Source organism: Heterodontus francisci, chromosome 32 (assembly GCF_036365525.1).
Source record: "Heterodontus francisci isolate sHetFra1 chromosome 32, sHetFra1.hap1, whole genome shotgun sequence".
In the NCBI taxonomy this organism is placed as follows: domain Eukaryota; kingdom Metazoa; phylum Chordata; class Chondrichthyes; order Heterodontiformes; family Heterodontidae; genus Heterodontus; species Heterodontus francisci.
In genome coordinates this window covers 30,063,055-30,081,939 of record NC_090402.1, presented here as the reverse complement: position 1 = coordinate 30,081,939, position 18,885 = coordinate 30,063,055, and the positions used below count along the sequence as shown (strand labels likewise).

The window sequence follows — 18,885 nt, the reverse complement described above, 5'->3', positions numbered from 1 at the left end:
ATTCTCTTGCGTGAACTGCTACGCAGTGATCCCCCTGTGCTCAGCTGAAGTGGAGGCAGGCTGCTGACCTTGCTGCCCCTTGACTAGTGTGACCTTGGCGGTTGTCCTCTGGATGCCATAGGCCTGCAGAGCCCTGGCATGCTGAGGCCCTCCTGCACAGAAGCAGCAGGAATGAAGGAGCATCTGGCAACACTGGCAGAGGGGCAGAAGAACTCCTTCCGCACCAGCAGCACCATGATAGAAACCCCCAACTGTGAGAGGCAACTGCTCCTCTGCCCTAGCAAGGCAGACTTCTGCCTCCCTGCTGACCTGAGAGTGCAGAGGACCTGGTGGTGACCCCAGGTCCCCCATCCCCCTCTTGCCTTGTCACTGCTGATGCGCCCATGGTCAAGACGAGGGAATTAAGATCTGCATGGATGTCCTTAAGACGCTGGATGTGGCTCTCCATCAGAGCCACCAATCACTCAATGGAGGACTCATCCACCATTCAGAGGCAATGCTGAGCTCAAGGCCTGCATGGACTCCTCCATCGTCTGCACTTGGGCACACATTGCCTCTGGCATCTCTGCCAGATCTTGCTGGACCTCTCACTACAACTGCAGCATTTCCTGTGAGACTGCCAATACCAGAGGCACGTCCTGAGCCTGGAGCTCAGCATAGGCCTGGCCTGCCACAATCTTCCAACTCTTGGAGGCGTGGGCTATCACTGCCCCCGTCAGCTGCACGGGCATGTGTGTGCTGTGCTCACCAGGTTGTGTGCCCAGACCCACGGAGGTGGAGTATCTGCGCTGGTGGTGGGTGTAGGAGTATGAGGCGCCGATGGACCCTTTGAGGCTCCTTCCTCCCCCTCAGGTGGCAGACTCCTCCGCAGGCTGTCTGAGTAGGCACTGCTTGACCTGCATGACATGTACGGATCAAGGGCCTCCGTTCCTGATCACCACCCCTGTGATGCAGGCCTGTGTGGGCAACGCATGCCTTACGAACAGCATGGCTCCATCGATGCAGATGCAGCCTTGTGCCTCATGGCGACCTTACTCACTGTCTTGTGAAGGTGCCCCTGCCTCTCTGTCCATGACACTCCAGCTGTCCTGCAGTCGGACCAGCTCTATGGCCGCCTCCTCCATTGTGTGCTATTGTCTCCTGCAGACAGAGGGAAGGGAGCTGTTGGTCCTCCACTGACATCAATCCCAATACAAAGTGCAGCTGCTACTGATTGGGGCACACAGAAGCCTCCTGCATGCAACCCCTTTTTATGGGCCTCGCGAAGTTCGACTATGGCAAGGGGCCTTCTTTTGGGACCAACTCGCCATGCCGCTGTCAGTTAGTATGCATCCCCTGATCCTTTGCCCATGTCTGGACAATGCCCCCTTCTGCTTTGCCAGATGCAAGGCCCAAGAGGATGAAGGCATTAAAATGTACTCACTTTCACTGCCAGAATGAGGTCATTGAGCTGTTTGTAGCACTGGATCCATGTCTGTGGCATTATCCCCACAGCTGCTGACCCCTCCACTATCTGAAGCCAGGCCTATTTGGTTAGGCTCCCAGGTCTGCTCCTCCTGTCCCTCTGGAACAGCATGTCCGTCCTTTCCCTTGCAGTCTGCAAAAGCACCTGGAGGGAGGCATCAGGGAAATGTGGGGCCGCCCAGGGTCTCTTGTCAGCCATCTCTGTGTTGTACCATCTCTTCTCATCGGCTTACAGAATGCAGCGCTCACTGCCGGGCTGGCAACCTTTTAAAAATGGTGCCAGCACCTGCTGAGGCATCAGCTGACTCTGCACTCCCCGCCTCCGGGCCTGGTCCCAAACACGTAATTGGTCAGTCGCTACTGGATCACTTGCGTTCGGCCCGATGTGCCTTGCACCCATTTCTAGTCCTGATGGCGGGACCAGCACCTTCCAGATAAAATTCAGCCCATTGAAAGCTGCTATTAGGCCCTTCTGAAATGAATCCCTGAATGGTGTATTCTTGCTTGGGCAGATTCAGCATTAGTATCCCCTTTAATAAATCTAACCATTGCAAAGCATTAGCATTACATTTTCCTTCTCCTTTGCCTATTTCTATCATTCTGAATGTATTTGCTTATGCAATACTAATGACAGCTGGGAAGGCTAACTTGGGGATGATGCAACCTGATAATATGAGAGCGTTTATTGGGATACATATTTCAAATAATAAGACCTCAGAGTTAATATTTCCATCTCAATTATTGTTAATTTAATCCTTCATCCATGTTATAATTGACTTTAGTGCCATATATTTATGTGACACATTTCCCAATGACACCACATGAAACACACTGGACATCGCTTTGTCTCTTTGGGCCACCTTGCACATTGTCGAGTTCACTGCAGCAAGACTTCGATAAACTCTCATGTCTTACTGAAACATCCCTGGAGCTCATTGATGATCCGCTGATCTAATTTTACATTTAGGGTACCTCAACTTTTGACACTCTCCTTTTAATGGATTTTCAGTGAACACATGTATGCAATTTTGGGATTCTGACACGTACATGTGAGTGCACATGTGTATGTGTGAGTACCCGCGTGGGTGTGTGTGTACAGCAGTGTGGCGAATGTAGCTGGTCCGCATCTTAGATGACCCATAAATAGAATGAACGCCAGACTGCTTGTTCAATACTTTGTTCTAATCTGTACAATTAATTATATCATAAACACGGTAGATAAATGGAATATATGCCAAATTTTAACAGTAAATATTTGAAGTTTTTTTTAAATGAACAATATACCTCCCTTTTTAAGAGTTGGCAGTTAACTGGCCAGTAGTTACCATAGCACGAACCTGAACATGGGAGAACTGCACTTGCCCTTAAAGTGTCAAGATGATCATGAATCTGAAATATGTGTAGGTTGCTGGAGGCTTTGTCCATCCTGTGCTAACAGGATGCATCACTGAAAGGTCCCACAGTGGAAATATTTAAACTTGACAGCACAACCCCTAATTTGTAACCTTACCCACCTTATCTCCAACGTGGTGAGAGAATCAGAAATAATCCCACATGAAATGAATTCATCACTTTCAATCTGAGACACTGCTGGTTTTTGCATGCTTCCACCTGCACATCCAGCACTGTGAGAACACATGCTCTTTCTCCCCCTCTTGTGTAAATGGATGGAAACAACCTTCCTGCCCTTTCTGTGAAGCCTGTAATTTCATGTCTGGGATTTAATTTTCCAGAACACATTGGAACTGAAACAAAGAGCCAAACATTCAATCATTTTCTCCAACAAATCTTGAATCAGTCAGCTTAATCCACATAGAGTTTCTTGATAAACAATAGAGAAAAGAATAATCCTGTATTTTTTTCCATAATGTTAACCTTTTGATGAAAGTTTCATTAATACTGTAAAAACTGTACAGGGGATGGAGAGGGTGGGAGGTAATGGCGGAAATGATTTACAAGTGGATTGTTTGATTGCATTTCACTTTTTGGATGGTTATGTGCTTTTGTTCCAGTTCTATACTGGGAGTTGTAATAACTTATTTTCCTGAATGGGGTTCTACACTAACTGGGATTTGGCTAGGTAGAGACATCACCTGCTCCTGATTTTGTGTTGTGTATGGTCGCTCGTCAGGGGACTTTGAAGATTGGAATGAGCTTGTCAGGTGTAGGTTCAGAAATATGCGACCTGTTAAGATATTTAGCAGTAAAGTTTCTTTTTAGTACTGTAATATTAGATAGGAATATTGGATAAAATTTACATGGTCCTGTGCCAGGGCACAGCAAGCACAAGAGCCTCTCAAATCCTCTCTTAATCTCACTCCTACTAACCTCTTGAGGCTGGTATACATTGGGACTTGTAGAATCACCATATTGCAATGAGAATATTTGAAGCACTTTGCACTCTCTGATGCGAATAAGACAATTTAAGAGTTACGATAACAAGCTAGTCATTTCCATGGGCTATTCATTAAACGTGTTCACTGCTCCATTAGATTCCATAATGAGATTTACTGAAGTGTACACAATTATTAATAAATGGTATGCTTACTAGAATACAGCCATTCTTATTTATAACAACCTAGTTACATGAACAACAATCATTTACATTTATATAGTATATTTAAAATAGAAACATGTCTTGAAGAACATCATAGTGGTTTAATCAAACAAAAGTGGACACAAGCTGGAGAAGAAGATGGGGGAGGGATAACAAAAGGTTGGTCCACAAGGTGGGTTTTAATGAGGGTCTTACAGGAGGACAGGCAGTGGGGTTTGGGGAGGGAATTCCAGAATGTGGGGCCTACATAGTTGAAGGCACAGCTGACAATGATGGGGAGGGGGGTGGGGGACAAGATATTGAGAGGTTTAAACCCTCATAACTCAACAAGTTTTATATTTGAGAAAAATTGTTGCTTCAATTTACAGAAGTTACTTTTTAACATACAATTTTAGTGACTATCTTCTGATCTCACTCGGCCCTCCTCATGGATGAAAGTGCTGTGAATCCGGGATGCGTTATTACACAGACCTGGAACCGCCAATCATGGCCATTTTTGGTCTCCATTTTTTTCCGTTAACTTCTGATTTGTAAAACTGACAGACAAAGAAGTAAGTTTTAATTTGGAAATCTTTGAACAAACTTGGCCCCTCCCCCGTCACCAAACATTACAAAAAATCAACTTGCAGAGATTTATGCATAGATTACATTATATGATAATTCTATGATATTTTAAATGCAATTATGAATGTAATTGTTTAATTTTATAATCTTTCATTAAAATCCAACTTATGATCTTTGAGGTCTGTTTTTTGAATGCCGGTATCATCGATGAAGCCAGTGAATTCATGGCATTTCTTGCTGCTCAGTGCTTTCAATAAAACTGCTTAAGGTTGCTGCAAGTAGCAAGTATGTCTCAACACGTAGCTAATTACGTGGCAAAGATAGTCCGTACAATCAGGAGACAAGTCACTTTAAGAAAATAGTTTTTTTGTTCTAATTATTTTTCACTGGGCCTGTGTTTCGAGACAATGGGTTTTTGGGGTCGCAGCAAAATCTGGAATAAAGAAGCTCTGGTGCACAGCGAATGTAGCCAGAAGTGTAGTGCACTGACTGGATGAAAATTTCCATAATTATTCACAGGCTGCAGTGGTGCGTTGCCTTTTGCACAGGCAGCTGGATAGATGTTTGCATAGAGGACCACAAAAAGCAGGACAAATCTAATCTGGCCAATTACCACCCCATCAGTCTGCTCTCAAACATCAGCAGAGTGACGGAAGGTGTTGTGGACAGCGCTAATAAGTGATACTTACTCATTAATAACCTGCTCACCGATGCTCAGTTTGAGTTCCACTGGGCCACTTAGCTCCCAACCTCATTACAGCCTAGTTCTAAACATGGCCAAAAGAGTAAATTGCTGAGGTGAGGTGAGGGTGACTGCCCTTGACATCAAGTCAACATTTGAATGAGTATGGCATCAAGGAGCCCTAGTAAAATTGAAGTCAATGGGAATCAGGGGGAAAACTCTCTGTTGACTGCAGTCATGCCTAATACAAAGGAAGATGGTTGTTGGATGCCAGTCATCTCAGCCCCAGGATACTGTTGCAGAAGTTCCTCCTCTTAGTGTCCTAGGCCCAACCATCTTCAGCAGCTTAATCAATAGCTTCCCTCCATCATATTGTCAGAAGTGGGGATGTTCACTGATGATTACACAGTGCTCAGTACTATTCTTAACTCCTCAGATACTGAAGCAGTCAATTCCTGCATGCAACAAGGCCTGGGCAACATTCAGGCTTAGGCTGATAAGTGGCAAGTACTATTCACATCACACACGTGCCAGGCAATGACCATCTCCAACAAGAGAGAATCTAGCCATCTCCCTTTGACATTCAATGGCATCACCATCACTGATCCCCCACCATCAACATCCTGGGGGTTACCATTGACCAGAAACTTAACTGGACTAGTTACATAAATACTGTGGCTACAAGATCAGGTCAGAGGCTTATTAGTCCATGGCGAGTGACTCACCTTCTGATCTCCCAAATCCTTTCCATCACCTACAAGGCACCAGTCAGCAGTGTGATGAAATACTCTCTCCATTTGTCTAGATGAGTGAAGTTTCAACAGCCTCAAGAAGCTTGGCACCACCTAGAATAAAGCAACCCGCTTGATTGGCAGCCCATCCACTACATTAAACATTCACTACCTCCACCACCGGCACACATGTCTGCAGTGTGTGCCATCTACAAGATGCATTGCAGCAACTTTGTACGGCTTCTTCGATTATAATTCCCAAACCCACGACATCTACCACTTAGAAGGACAAGAACAGAAGGAGCACGGGAACACCATTGCTTGCAAGTTCCCTCTAAGTCATAAGTGGGTCAGAAAAAAAACATGGCTTTAAAATTTAAAAAAACACGACCTTTGGAAAGTATCCTTGAAAAACCAATAGTTTGACTTGTTCTGGCGCTTTAAGTTCTCACTTCCAATGTCCATCAATTCTGGACACTGGCTTTACCTCGGTGTATTGATCTAAATGTGGCAGTATTAGCTGGGATGCCAATTAAATGTAATCAAGCCTTCATTTTCTTAAGTCGGAGCTGTCCTGTTCCATCAGGAATATGTTTTATGTTCATTGTAGCTAGCAATCAAGTGTAACTGTTATATCACAGTTAGACCTTTTTATGGAACACCTTGGATTGAATTTTCATTCTGGGCTCGGGACTCCGATGTCAGATGCATTTCTGGATTCCAACCCCACATCGGGTTGGCATCTGACGCCTGATGCAATTTTTAATGAACAGCCTAATTACTGGCCAGGGTGCATACTTGCCATTCAAGGTCAGCCAGTGGGCTCCCAAGGCTGGAGGGAAATTAGGAGGCCCTGCAGCACTGAGAGATCAGCAGCCCCATTGTCAGAGCTGGGTGCTGCTGATGTAGATGGGAGAGAGTGAGAGAGGGTGTCTCAAGATAGAGGTGCCCTTTGAAGAGATTTTTTAAAATTTTAACAGTAAAAAGGCTACAGCTGCCAGGCCATCATCATAGAGGGGCACCCCCTCCACTGGACTGCCAGCAGCCACAGGTGTGGCCCAATGGCTATGGAGGGTGCAGGGGGAGCCCCACATTGCGGTCTGTTGCTGCAAGGTCATCTCCATCCGTTGGCAAATTCCAGTCAGCTTCTGCAGAGTGGTCTTAATAGGCTCCTTAATTGGTCTAATGGGCTAGCTGCTGCTAATGGGAAGGTAGCTCTCACACCCCTCCCTGCACCCAATCCTCCCAGAATGAAAATGGCCTGGAGGCAGGGCCATGGCAGGAGACTGGCACACTGGCCTTTCTAGAATCATAGAGTCAGATACAGCACTGAAACAGGCCCTTCGGCCCACCGAGACTGTGTCGACCAACAACCACCCATTTATACTAATCCTACATTAATCCCATATTCCCTACCACATCCCCTCAATTATCCTACCACCTAACTACACCAGGGGCAATTTATAATGGCCAATTTACCTATCAACCTGCAAGTCTTTGGCTGTGGGAGGAAACCGGTGCACCCGGCAGAAACCCACACGGTCACAGGTAGAACTTGCAAACTCCGCACAGGCAGTACCCAGAACTGAACCCGGGGTCACTGGAGCTGTGAGGCTGCGGTGCTAACCACTGTGCCACCCATATATATCTAGGTTGATATCCTGGAATCATTTTAAACATATAGATCCACCGACTGTATTAACCCTAAGAAATCCATTAGTGTTGAAGGGCAATACTTCCAACTTTGGGTACAAAATAGGTGGTATTAAATTGGCCATCATAACATACTCCACGGATCTTCCTTCCCATTGACTTGAATAAGTGCCTGCTGAACCAAGGTTGCCCATTTGAAGTTGAATGACCCAGCATAGGTATCAGCTTTTTCTAAATGTTATGTTTCTGATCTCCTGTATTTAATGAATTTGAAAACTTAGAGAAAACACTGGAAGGAAACAGAAACATCTCCTAAGTGGAAAAAAAAGGTCTGAAAAGTGAATGAACTAGAAGTTGTTTAAAGTTGAGAGATAATAAAAGTAGCTGCTAGTGTTTCATTATGCAAGTTGCTGCAAGCACTGAACAGACAGGATGATTTGCTGTATTTCCATGTGAGGGATATTAAAAGAAACATTGCGGATTAGTTATTTTTAGTCATCTGAAAATTACGCAGTTACCTAATTTGACATCCATCAAAAGAGGTCTTTGTGCAAGAAAAATACGTTGGGACTGAATTTTCCACAGTGACTATGAATGGGCAGTAAATTTAGGACTCATCATTTCTGGTTAACAGTTGTGGCATTGAAAAATTCAATGGAAATCCTTCTTCAGTATAATCCCAGACCAACAGTAGCAGCGATTTATTTTTCACCTTTAAAGGATCAAATTCTGGGATTGACACCTAGAACCTGCTGGGATGCTAATCTATCCTCCCACTGTGAACCACTCAGTGCTGCCTTAGCTGCAGGACTCAAGTAAATGTTTGCTTTCTGTGGAAAAGATGGTTGGGTTCCAGCAAGTTTTACTATTACTGGGAAAAGCTGAAATGTGTCCTCACAGGCAAGAAAAATAAGTACACATCTTCACTTTTGACAGGCTGCGAGGAGAATGCATTAAAAGTCAACTGTACTATTGACTTTTTACTCATACTTGTCCTCACACCCACTCAAGAGTACAGGCGGCTAAACATCTGCTGATATGCACCTGGCCCGTATGTGAATTCCGTAGTATCACAACAGTTTATTGAGTGATATTAAGTTTCTACTCCATAACACGTTACGAGCAGTGGGCTTGTGAAATTTTGGTTACTTGACTGCAGGGTTTAAACTTACACATTCCAATCAAACGATTGAAGCCAAAGATGCAGTTATCTAACTGGATTGTTTGAATCTGAAATGGAGTGTTTTCTGCTGTCTGATTTGTAAGATAATTGAAGGGGCGGGTTTAATAACAGAAACAAACCAAAAAAAATCGAAAATAATCTTACTTGGGCTCTGGGTATCGTTTGCAAATATTTGCCAAAAATGTGCAAAAGAAACCTTTTCTTGATGTATAACCAAAGTTTCACATATGAGAACTGTAGATCTTTACAGGCAAGAGTGCTCTAGATTTTCTGCTGGTACAGATTGTGTTGGAAGCTTTTCAACTGTTCTACTGGTTCTCTGATTACCTCAATAGTTATAAGATTTTGTGCGTGAAGTCACAAAATGTCCGTTGAAATATTGCAATACAAATGTCTGTTCATTCCTGGTATGCAACATTGCTGTGGTGGCAGAGGGGGATCTAAAATCAAAGGTCCTCCTTAGCCAGAGTGATCAGCTGCACAGGCTAAGGTGCTTTTGTAAAGAAACATTTTGCAGACGTTTTCAGCCAGCAATGTTGATCTGCGGTTGGCCTTTTTTGGTTGCCACAACCACTCTCGAGCCCCCAGGTCAGCTCCATGGCAGAAGCCACTTCAAATATGCAAAGTGCCCTGATGCTGGTAAATTTCCAAGGTCAGGAACAGAGGTTATATCCAGGTGGAACTACTACCATGACCAAGATACATAGGCATTCTGCAAAAGCAGAAAATCCTGCATATGATCCTGAGGAAATATTTTACTGTACTATAAATGCAGAGTTATTACAGGATGTATGAGGTCCAGAGCTATGTAATGTTATCTTCCGGATGAAAACTGAGTGAGGTTTCTATAATTAATAATTTCAACAGAGCTTCCAATGATAATTCGCTTGTAAATGGGACTACAGGTAGGAATCCATGGTACACAACTCTGCAGAACCACTTATTGGCACTTCACTGTGCACCATTAATGTTTTTTGCAAGGCACGCCATGCAGCTCCTAACCGTGTGCTGATACGTGCAATTAAAATATTCATTGCTTAACCTAAGTCAAGTATACTCTACGTCATGTTTTATGTCCATTCCTCTCAATTGAGTACCAAGGATAATCTACTTCAATAGAATAGAGGCATGCTGTAATGACAGCTCCCTCTTTTTATTACTACAAGGGCTCCCTCCTCCTCATCCTCGTTACACAACTGTTCAGATTGTTTTATGACTATTGGTCTAATAATTTTGAAATAGTCACTTGATTCATGACCTATTTAATATGTATCTGGACACTAAATCTACAAAACTAAAATCAGTGATGTTTCAGCATCGCTTTGTGGATTTTACTTGAACATTGATGCATACTGATATACAAGTTCTGTAGGATGTAATTTTGACTCATTTCTCCATTTAGATTAAAAAAAAAGGCTCACATCCTGTACAGACGATGCAATCAAATGGTCTTTTGTTTTAAACTGCCGCAGACATCCGACAGTGTGACAAATTTAAAGTGACGTTATATTGTTGGACATCAGTTGGAGATACTTCCTATAATTATGGTGACTGGAGGCATGCTCGCACTACACAACTGAAGTTACAGCCAGTGATGTAACAGCACTATTTATTAGACATCAACACGTTTTGGAAGCTTATAAAGTATTCATTCACAAACTAACTAGCAGAAGTAGTAGGGATAAATATATTTTCAATCTAAAGATGATCACCTTCTGAGACGTCTCTCTATATGTGAGGAATGTGTGAAGGTTGTTCTATCTGGGAAGAACCACCCTGTTCTCCACTAATGGGAGTACTTGCATCAACCCCTGTCCTATGAAGGTTACTTCACTCCCACCGGTAGCAATCCGGTTACTTTTTTTTTTCCTGGCAAAATTGAAATATTTATGTTGAACATTATAGACATTGCCACATTAAGCCTTGGAGGCCTTCTAAAATATTTTGCAAAGATCTTCTTTGTAAAAGATTCTTAATCTCACACAGCCCCACATTAGAATAGACTCTCAGTGAGATTTCTTTGTATGATGTTCTCTGTGTGGAATCTTCCTTGTAAATATTCTGAAAGGGCCAGTTTTGTAACACCTTGTTCAGGCAGCAAGCTCTATAAAGTCATGAACCTTGAGTAACAAACTAAAATGTCCTTTCTTTAGTGGTTTTGTGTGTGTTGTCTGCCAGGAAGTTATTGCATTATTTTTACACCAGACGTCAGCAGCATTGTAACATACACACAGTGTGAGAGCCTAGAGACAGATCACTCAAAAATGTCGTTTTGTTCAGACTAACATAATATCATGAGATTCATTCTTCATCATGTTATCCTTGCCATGAGAAGGCACCATTTGAAGTTACCACTATTTTCTTCCTGACAGCTTTTGGTACTGCCTCCTAATAAAATCTGTCTCTCATTTTGAGACAACTACACCAAAAAAAAAACAATTAACAAATGACACGTGAGTTCCAACACAAACAGTTTTTTTTCCCCTGGCAATGTCATCAAAATCATTTACTCATCCATCTCAATTGTAATGCTGTTCACTCTTCCTTGCAATACATGGTGTGTTGCTGTGCAGTGCATTGATGGCCCCTTTTATTTAGTTTTTTCACACTCTCTTCCTGACTTGCGTTGGGATACCAGCACCTTTCCAGTACCTTACTCAAATAGCCTTGGACAGTAAGGGTTCACAGGCAAATCTGATCATGATAGCCTGATACGGTCCTTGAACCTACATCCACTCATAGGCATTTTCCAACTTGAGAAATGGGATAGTGATTGCCAGTAGGAATGCGAGCTGAGTTCTCCTCTCTTTCTAGCCCTGTGGTGTATCTGTTTCAATCCCATCTGTAATCAATTAACTTAGCACAGACAAAGGAGACAGTCTAATTTCTTGTCCTGTATCGCTGAGCACGACACTGTGTTAGTGTATTTGTTCACAGGGCTATTTGAGGACAATTTTTCATGTGAGTTAATAATAGCCCAACCTACAGCCTCTTTTAACTTCATACCTGACTTAAATAATGAAATGATTTTGCTGTTTACAGGGAAGAAAAACATTAATTCTTGAGGCTCGTGGGAAATGTAACATTTTTATGCAGATGGTTGAATGGTTGGGAACAGTGATATCTTCCAGTCACACATCCCTGGAAAAAAATAATTGCACTTTAATATAGTTTTATTAGTAACCAGACACAGTTGGTGGTTTTCTGCAGTAAGATTCCCAAATTATTACTCACAAGAAATCTTGTAACTGTTTACGGGGCAAAAAAAGAATTTCCAGTGATGAATAAACACCAGGTGCTTATTATCAGGACTGCTTCCTCAGTGATTACATTGCTGCTCTTAAAAGGATGGAAATATTATTCAACCTGATTCTGGTTAACCATTGCAACAAATAGGGAACCTACAGTGGGTGGAGGACATTTGGGAAGCAGTCACCACAATTAAGTTGAATGTAAAAATAAAAAGAGAAATATTAAGGACAAGGGGACTAGATTGGAAAAAAAACAAATGATAAGTGGAAAATATTAACTTGGAACACTAAAAACAGAGAACTACGTTTTAGCAATAGGAAATGTTTACACATAAATATGCTTAATAAAAAAGGGAGTTTTTTAAAGGTGGGTATTTAATGGATGTATTGGAAGATTAGATCAAATTTTAGACTTTTTAAACATTTTTTGGACAGACAATTACAAAAAATGATGTTGGAAAGCTACAGAAAGAGAGATTAGAAGAACTGAGAGGGAGTAGGAAAGAAAACTAACATGGAACGTAAAGGCAGAATAGTAAAACCTTTTTTTTAGGCATGTTAATAAGAACAAAAAAAGCAGGCAAGTAACCTTGTGGCCTGACCAGTATTCTGACTGAAGATTGTTGCAAATGCTTCAGCCTTATCTTTTGCACTGATGTGCTGGCCTCCCCCATCACTGAGGATGGGGGATATTTGTGGAGCCACCTCCTCCAGTTAGTTGTTTAATTGTCCACCACCATGGCTGGATGTGGCAGGACTGCAGAACTTAGATCTGATCAGTCGGTTGTTGGATCACTTAACTTTGTCTTTCGCATGCAGCATACACTGTTTGGCATGCAAGTAATCCTGGGTTGTAGCTTCACCAGTTTGACACCTCATTTTGAGGTATGCCTGGTGCTGCTCCTGGCATGTCCTCCTGCACTCTTCATTGAACCAGGGTTGATCTCCTGGCTTGATGGTAATGGTAGAGTGGGGGATATGCCGAGCCATGAGGTTACAGATTGTGGTTGACTACAATTCTGCTGCCGTTGATGGTGCACAGTACCTCATGGATGCGCAGTTTTGAGTTGCTAGATGTGTTTGAAATCTATCCCATTTAGCATGATGGTAGTGCCACACAACACGATAGAGGGTATCCTCAATGTGAAGATGGGACTTTGTCTCCACAAGGACTGTGGTCACTCCTACCAATACTGTCATGGACCCAGAATACTGAGGGAGGCAAGGGAAGAAATTGCTGGGGCCTTGACAGAAATCTTTGTATCCTCATTGGCTACAGGTGAGGTCCCAGACGACTGGAGAATAGCCAATGTTGTTCCTTTGTTTAAGAAGGGTAGCAAGGATAATCCAGGAAATTATAGGCAGGTGAGCCTTACGTCAGTGGTAGGGAAATTATTAGAGAGGATTCTTTGGGACAGGATTTACTCCCATTTGGAAACAAATGAACTTATTAGCGAGAGGCAGCATGGTTTTGTGAAGGGGAGGTCGTGTCTCACTAACCTGATTGAGTTTTTTGAGGAAGTGACGAAGATGATTGATGAAGGAAGGGCAGTGGATGTTGTCTATATGGACTTCAGTAAAGCCTTTGACAAGGTCCCGCATGGCAGACTGGTACAAAAGGTGAAGTCACACGGGATCAGAGGTGAGGTGGCAAGATGGATACAGAACTGGCTCGGTCATAGAAGACAGAGGGTAGCAGTGGAAGGGTGCTTTTCTGAATGGAGGGCTGTGACTAGTGGTGTTCCGCAGGGATCAGTGCTGGGACCTTTGCTGTTTGTAGTATATATAAATGATTTGGAGGAAAATGTAGCTGGTCTGATTAGTAAGTTTGCGGACGACGCAAAGGTTGGTAGAGTTGCGGATAATGATGCGGATTGTCAAAGGATACAGCAGGATATAGATCGGTTGGAGACTTGGGCGGAGAAATAGCAGATGGAGTTTAATCCAGACAAATGTGAGGTAATGCATTTTGGAAGGTCTAAAGCAGGTGGGAAGTACACAGTAAATGGCAGAACCTTTAGGAGTATTGACAGGCAGAGAGATCTGGGCGTACAGGTCCACAGGTCACTGAAAGTGGCAACGCAGATGGATAAGGTAGTCAAGAAGGCATACGGCATGCTTGCCTTCATCGGTCGGGGCATAGAGTATAAAAATTGGTAAGTCATGCTGCACCTGTACAGAACTTTAGTTAGGCCACACTTAGAATATTGCGTGCAATTCTGGTCGCCACACTACCAGAAGGACGTGGAGGCTTTGGAGAGGGTACAGAAGAGGTTTACCAAGATGTTGCCTGGTCTGGAGGGCATTAGCTATGAGGAGAGGTTGGATAAACTCAGATTGTTTTCACTGGAACGACGGAGGTGGAGGGGCGCCATGATAGAGGTTTACAAAGTTATGAGCGGCATGGAAAGAGTGGATAGTCAGAAGCTTTTTCCCAGGGTGGAAGAGTCAGTTACTAGGGGACATAGGTTTAAGGTGAGAGGGGCAAAGTTTAGAGGGGATAGCGAGGCAAGTTCTTTACACAGAGGGTGGTGAGTGCCTGGAACTTGCTGCCAGGGGAGGTGGTGGAAGCAGGTACGATAGCGACGTTTAAGAGGCATCTTGACAAATACATGAATAGGATGGGAATAGAGGGATGTGGTCCCCGGAAGTGCAGAAGGTTTTAGTTTAGGCAGGCATCAAGATTGGCGCAGGCTTGGAGGGCCGAATGGCCTGTTCCTGTGCTGTACTGTTCTTTATTCTTTGGACAGATGCATCTGCGGCAAGCGGATTGGTGAGGATGAGGTCAAGTATATTTTTCCCTCTTGTTAGCTCTCTCACCACCTGCCGCATACCCAGTCTAGCAGCTATGTCCTTTAGGGCTCGGCCAGCTCAGTCAGTAGTGGTGCTAACAGCCACTCTTGGTGAGGGACATTGAAGTCCCACCCCCAGAGTACATTCTGTGCCCTCGCCACCCTCAGTGCTGCCTCCAAGTGCTGTTCAACATGGAGGAGTACTGATTCATCAGCTGACAAGGGGTGGGGGGGTGGCGGTAGGTCGTAATGAGCAGGAGGTTTTCTTGCTCATGTTTGACCTGACTCCATGAGACTTCATGGGGTCTGGAGTCGATGATGACTCCCAGGGCAACTCCCTCCTGAATGTATACCGCTGTGCCGCGACCTCTGCTGGGTCTGTCCTGCTGGTGGGACAGGACATACCCGGGGATGGTGATAGCGGTGTCTGGGACATTGCCTCTAAGGTATGATTCGGTGAGTATGAATATGTCAGGCTGCTGTTTGACTAGTCTATGGGACAGCCCTTCCAACTTTGACACAAGCCCCCAGATGTTAGTAAGGGGGACTTTGCAGGGTCGACAGGGCTGGCTTTGCCGTTGTTGTTTCCAGTGCCGAGGTCAATGCCGGGTGGTCCATCCGGTTTCATTCCTTATTGACTTTGTAGTGGGTAGATACAACTGAGTGGCTTGCTAGGCCATTTCAGAGGAAATTTCAGAGTCAACCACATTGCCGTGGGTCTGGTGTCACATGTAGGCCAGCCCAGGTAAGGACAGCAGATTTCCTTCCCTAAAGGAAATTAGTGAAGCAGATCAGTGTTATGGCATCAGGTCAAACCTCCTGCTGATTAACACCTGACGCCCTCCCTCAACTGATGAATTAGTACTCCACCATGTTGAACACCACTTAAAAGAAGCACTGAGGGTAACAAGGGCACAGAATGTACTCTGGGTGAGGGACCTCAATATTGATCACCATGAGTGGTTTAGTAGCACCATTACTGACCAAGCTGGAGGACATGTCTGCCAGACTCTACCTGTAGCAGGTGGTAAGAGAACCAACAAGAGGGAAAAACCTACTTGACCTCGCCTTCATCAATTTACCTATTGCAGATGCAGCTGTTCATGATGGTGTTGGTAGGAATGACCACTGCATTGACCTTGTGGAAACAACATCCCGTCTTCACAATTAGGATATCATCCATCGTGTTGTGTGGCACTACAACCGTTCTAAATGGGATCGATTCAGAACAGATCTAGCAGCTCAAAACTGGGCATCCAAGAGGCGCTGTGGCTATCAGCAGCAGCAGAATTGTATTCAATCACAGTCTGTAACCTCATGGTCTGGCATATCCCTCACTCAACCATTACCATCATGTCAGGGGATCAGTCCTGGTTCAATGAAGAGTGCAGGAGAGCATGCCAGGAGCAGCTCCAGAGCTATCCCCAGAGATGGAGACAGAGATGTCAAGGAAGGGAAGGGAAGTGTCGGAATTGGAACATGTAAAGGTGAGAGAAGAGTGGAAATTGGAAGCAAAGTTGATGAAGTTTTCCAGTTTGGGGCGAGAGCAGGAAGTGACACCGATACAGTCATCAATGCACTAGAAAAAGAGGTGGGGGAGGGGGCCTGAGTAGGACAGGAATAAGGAATGTTTGACATATCCCACAAAAAGACAGGCATAACAAGGACCCATGCGAATACCCATAGCAACACCTTTTATTTGGAGGAAGTGAGTGGAGTTGAAGTAGAAGTTGTTCAATGTGAGAACAAGTTCAGCCAGGCAGAGGAGGGTGGTGGTGGATGGGGACTGGTTGGGCCTCTGTTCCAGGAAGAAGCAGAGAGCCCTCAGACCATCCTAGTGGGGGATGGAGGTGTAGAGAGGTTGGACGTCCATAGTGAAGAGGAGGCGGTTAGGGCCAGGAAACTGGAAATAGTTGACATGACATAGGTCAGGCAGTGGTGTAGTGGTATTATCACTGGACTAGTAACCAGGAGAATGAGGGTATTTCACTGGGGACATGGGTTCAAATCCCACCACAGCAGAAGGTGGAATTTGAATTTAATTAATAAATCTGGAATTAAAAGCTAGTCTAATGATGGCCATGAAACCATTGTCGATTGTTGTAAAAACCCATCTGGTTCACGAATGTCCTTTAGGGAAGGAAATCTGCTGTCCTTGCCTGGTCTGGCCGACATGTGACTCCAGACCCACAGCAATGTGGTTAACTCTTACATGCCCTCTGAAATGGCCCAGCAAGCCACTCAGTTGTACCTAACCTCTACGAAGTCAAGAAAAAGGAATGAAACTGGACGGACCACCCGGCATCGACCTAGGCACCGGAAACGACAACGGCAAACCCAACCCTGTCGACCCTGCAAAGTCCTCCTTACTAACATCTGGGGGCTTGTGCCAAAGTTGGGAGAACTGTCCCACAGACTAGTCAAGCAACAGCCTGACAGAGTCATATTCACGGAATCATACCTTACAGACAATGCCCCAGACACTGCCATCACTATCCCTGGGTATGTTCTGTACCACCGGCAGGACAGACCCAGCAGAGGTGGCGGGACAGTGGTATACAGTAGGGAGGGAGTTGTCCTGGGAGTCTTCAACATCGACTCCGGACCCCATGAAGTCTCAAGCATCAGGTCAAACATAGGCCATGTAACCTCCTACTGATTACCACCTACTGCCCTCCCTCAGCTGATGACTCAGTACTCCACCATGTTGAACACCACTTGGAGGAAGCACTGAGGGTGGCAAGGGCACAAAATGTACTCTGGGTGGGGGACTTCAATGTCCATCACCAAGAGTGGCTCGGTAGCACCACTACTGACCGATCTGGCCGAGTCCTAAAGGACATAGTTGCTAGACTGGGTCCGCGGCAGGTGGTGGGGGAACCAACACGAGGGAAAAACATACTTGACCTCATCCTTACCAATCTGCCTGCTGCAGATGCTTCTGTCCATGACTGTGTGGTAGGAGTGGCCACCGCACAGTCCTTGTGGAGACGAAGTCCCGCCTTCACATTGAGGATACCGTCCATCGTGTTGTGTGGCACTATCACCGTGCTAAATGGGATAGATTTCGAACAGATCTAGCAATGCAAAACTGGGCATCCATAAGGCACTGTGGGCCATCAGCAGCAGCAGAATTGTACTCAACCACAATCTGTAACTTCATGGCCCGGCATATCCCCCACTCTACCATTACCATCAAGCCAGGAGACCAACACTGGTTCAATGAAGAATGCAGGAGGGCATGCCAGGAGCAGCCCCAAGCATACCTCAAAATGAGGTGTCAACCTGGTGAAGCTACAACATAGGACTATCTGCATGCCAAACTGCGTAAGCAGCATGCAATAGACAGAGCTAAGCGATCCCATAACCAACGGATCAGATCGAAGCTCTGCAGTCCTGCCACATCCAGCCGTGAATGGTGGTGGACAATTAAACAACTTAGTGGAGGAGGTGGCTCCACAAATATCCCCATCCTCAATGATGAGGGAGCCCAGCACATCAATGCAAAAGATAAGGCTGAAGCATTTGCAACAATCTTCAGCCAGAAGTGCCAAGTTGATGATCCATCTCGGCCTCCTCCTGAAGTCCCCAGCATCACAGATGCCAGACTTCAGCCAATTCGATTCACTCCATGTGATATCAAGAAACGACTGAAGGCACTGGATACTGCAAAAGCTATGGGCCCTGACAATATTCCGGCAATAGTACTGAAGATCTGTGCTCCAGAACTTGCCGCGCCCCTAGCCAAGCTGTTCCAGTACAGCTACAGCACTGGCATCTACCCTGCAATGTGGAAAATTGCCCAGGTATGTCCTGTACACAAAAAGCAGGACAAGTCCAACCCGGCCAATTACCGTCCCATCAGCCTACTCTCAATCATCAGTAAAGTGATGGAAGGTGTCATCAACAGTGCCATCAAGCGGCACTTGCTTAGCAATAACCTGCTCAGTGACGCTCAGTTTGGGTTCCGCCAGGGCCACTCAGCTCCTGACCTCATTACAGCCTTGA

General features: G+C 44.9%; 1 long non-coding RNA gene across 1 annotated transcript in view; it reads right to left on the bottom strand.

Annotated features, from left to right (window-relative positions):
- Window positions 1-4,104: 4,104 nt before the first annotated feature.
- LOC137347732 (uncharacterized) overlaps window positions 4,105-18,885 on the bottom strand; it is a 38,752-nt gene continuing 23,971 nt past the window's right edge. The window contains exons 3-4 of the long non-coding RNA XR_010969009.1: window positions 5,993-6,112; window positions 4,105-4,557 (exon numbers count right to left, since the gene is read on the bottom strand). This is a non-coding gene — a long non-coding RNA (uncharacterized lncRNA). The remainder of the gene's footprint in view (window positions 4,558-5,992; window positions 6,113-18,885) is intronic.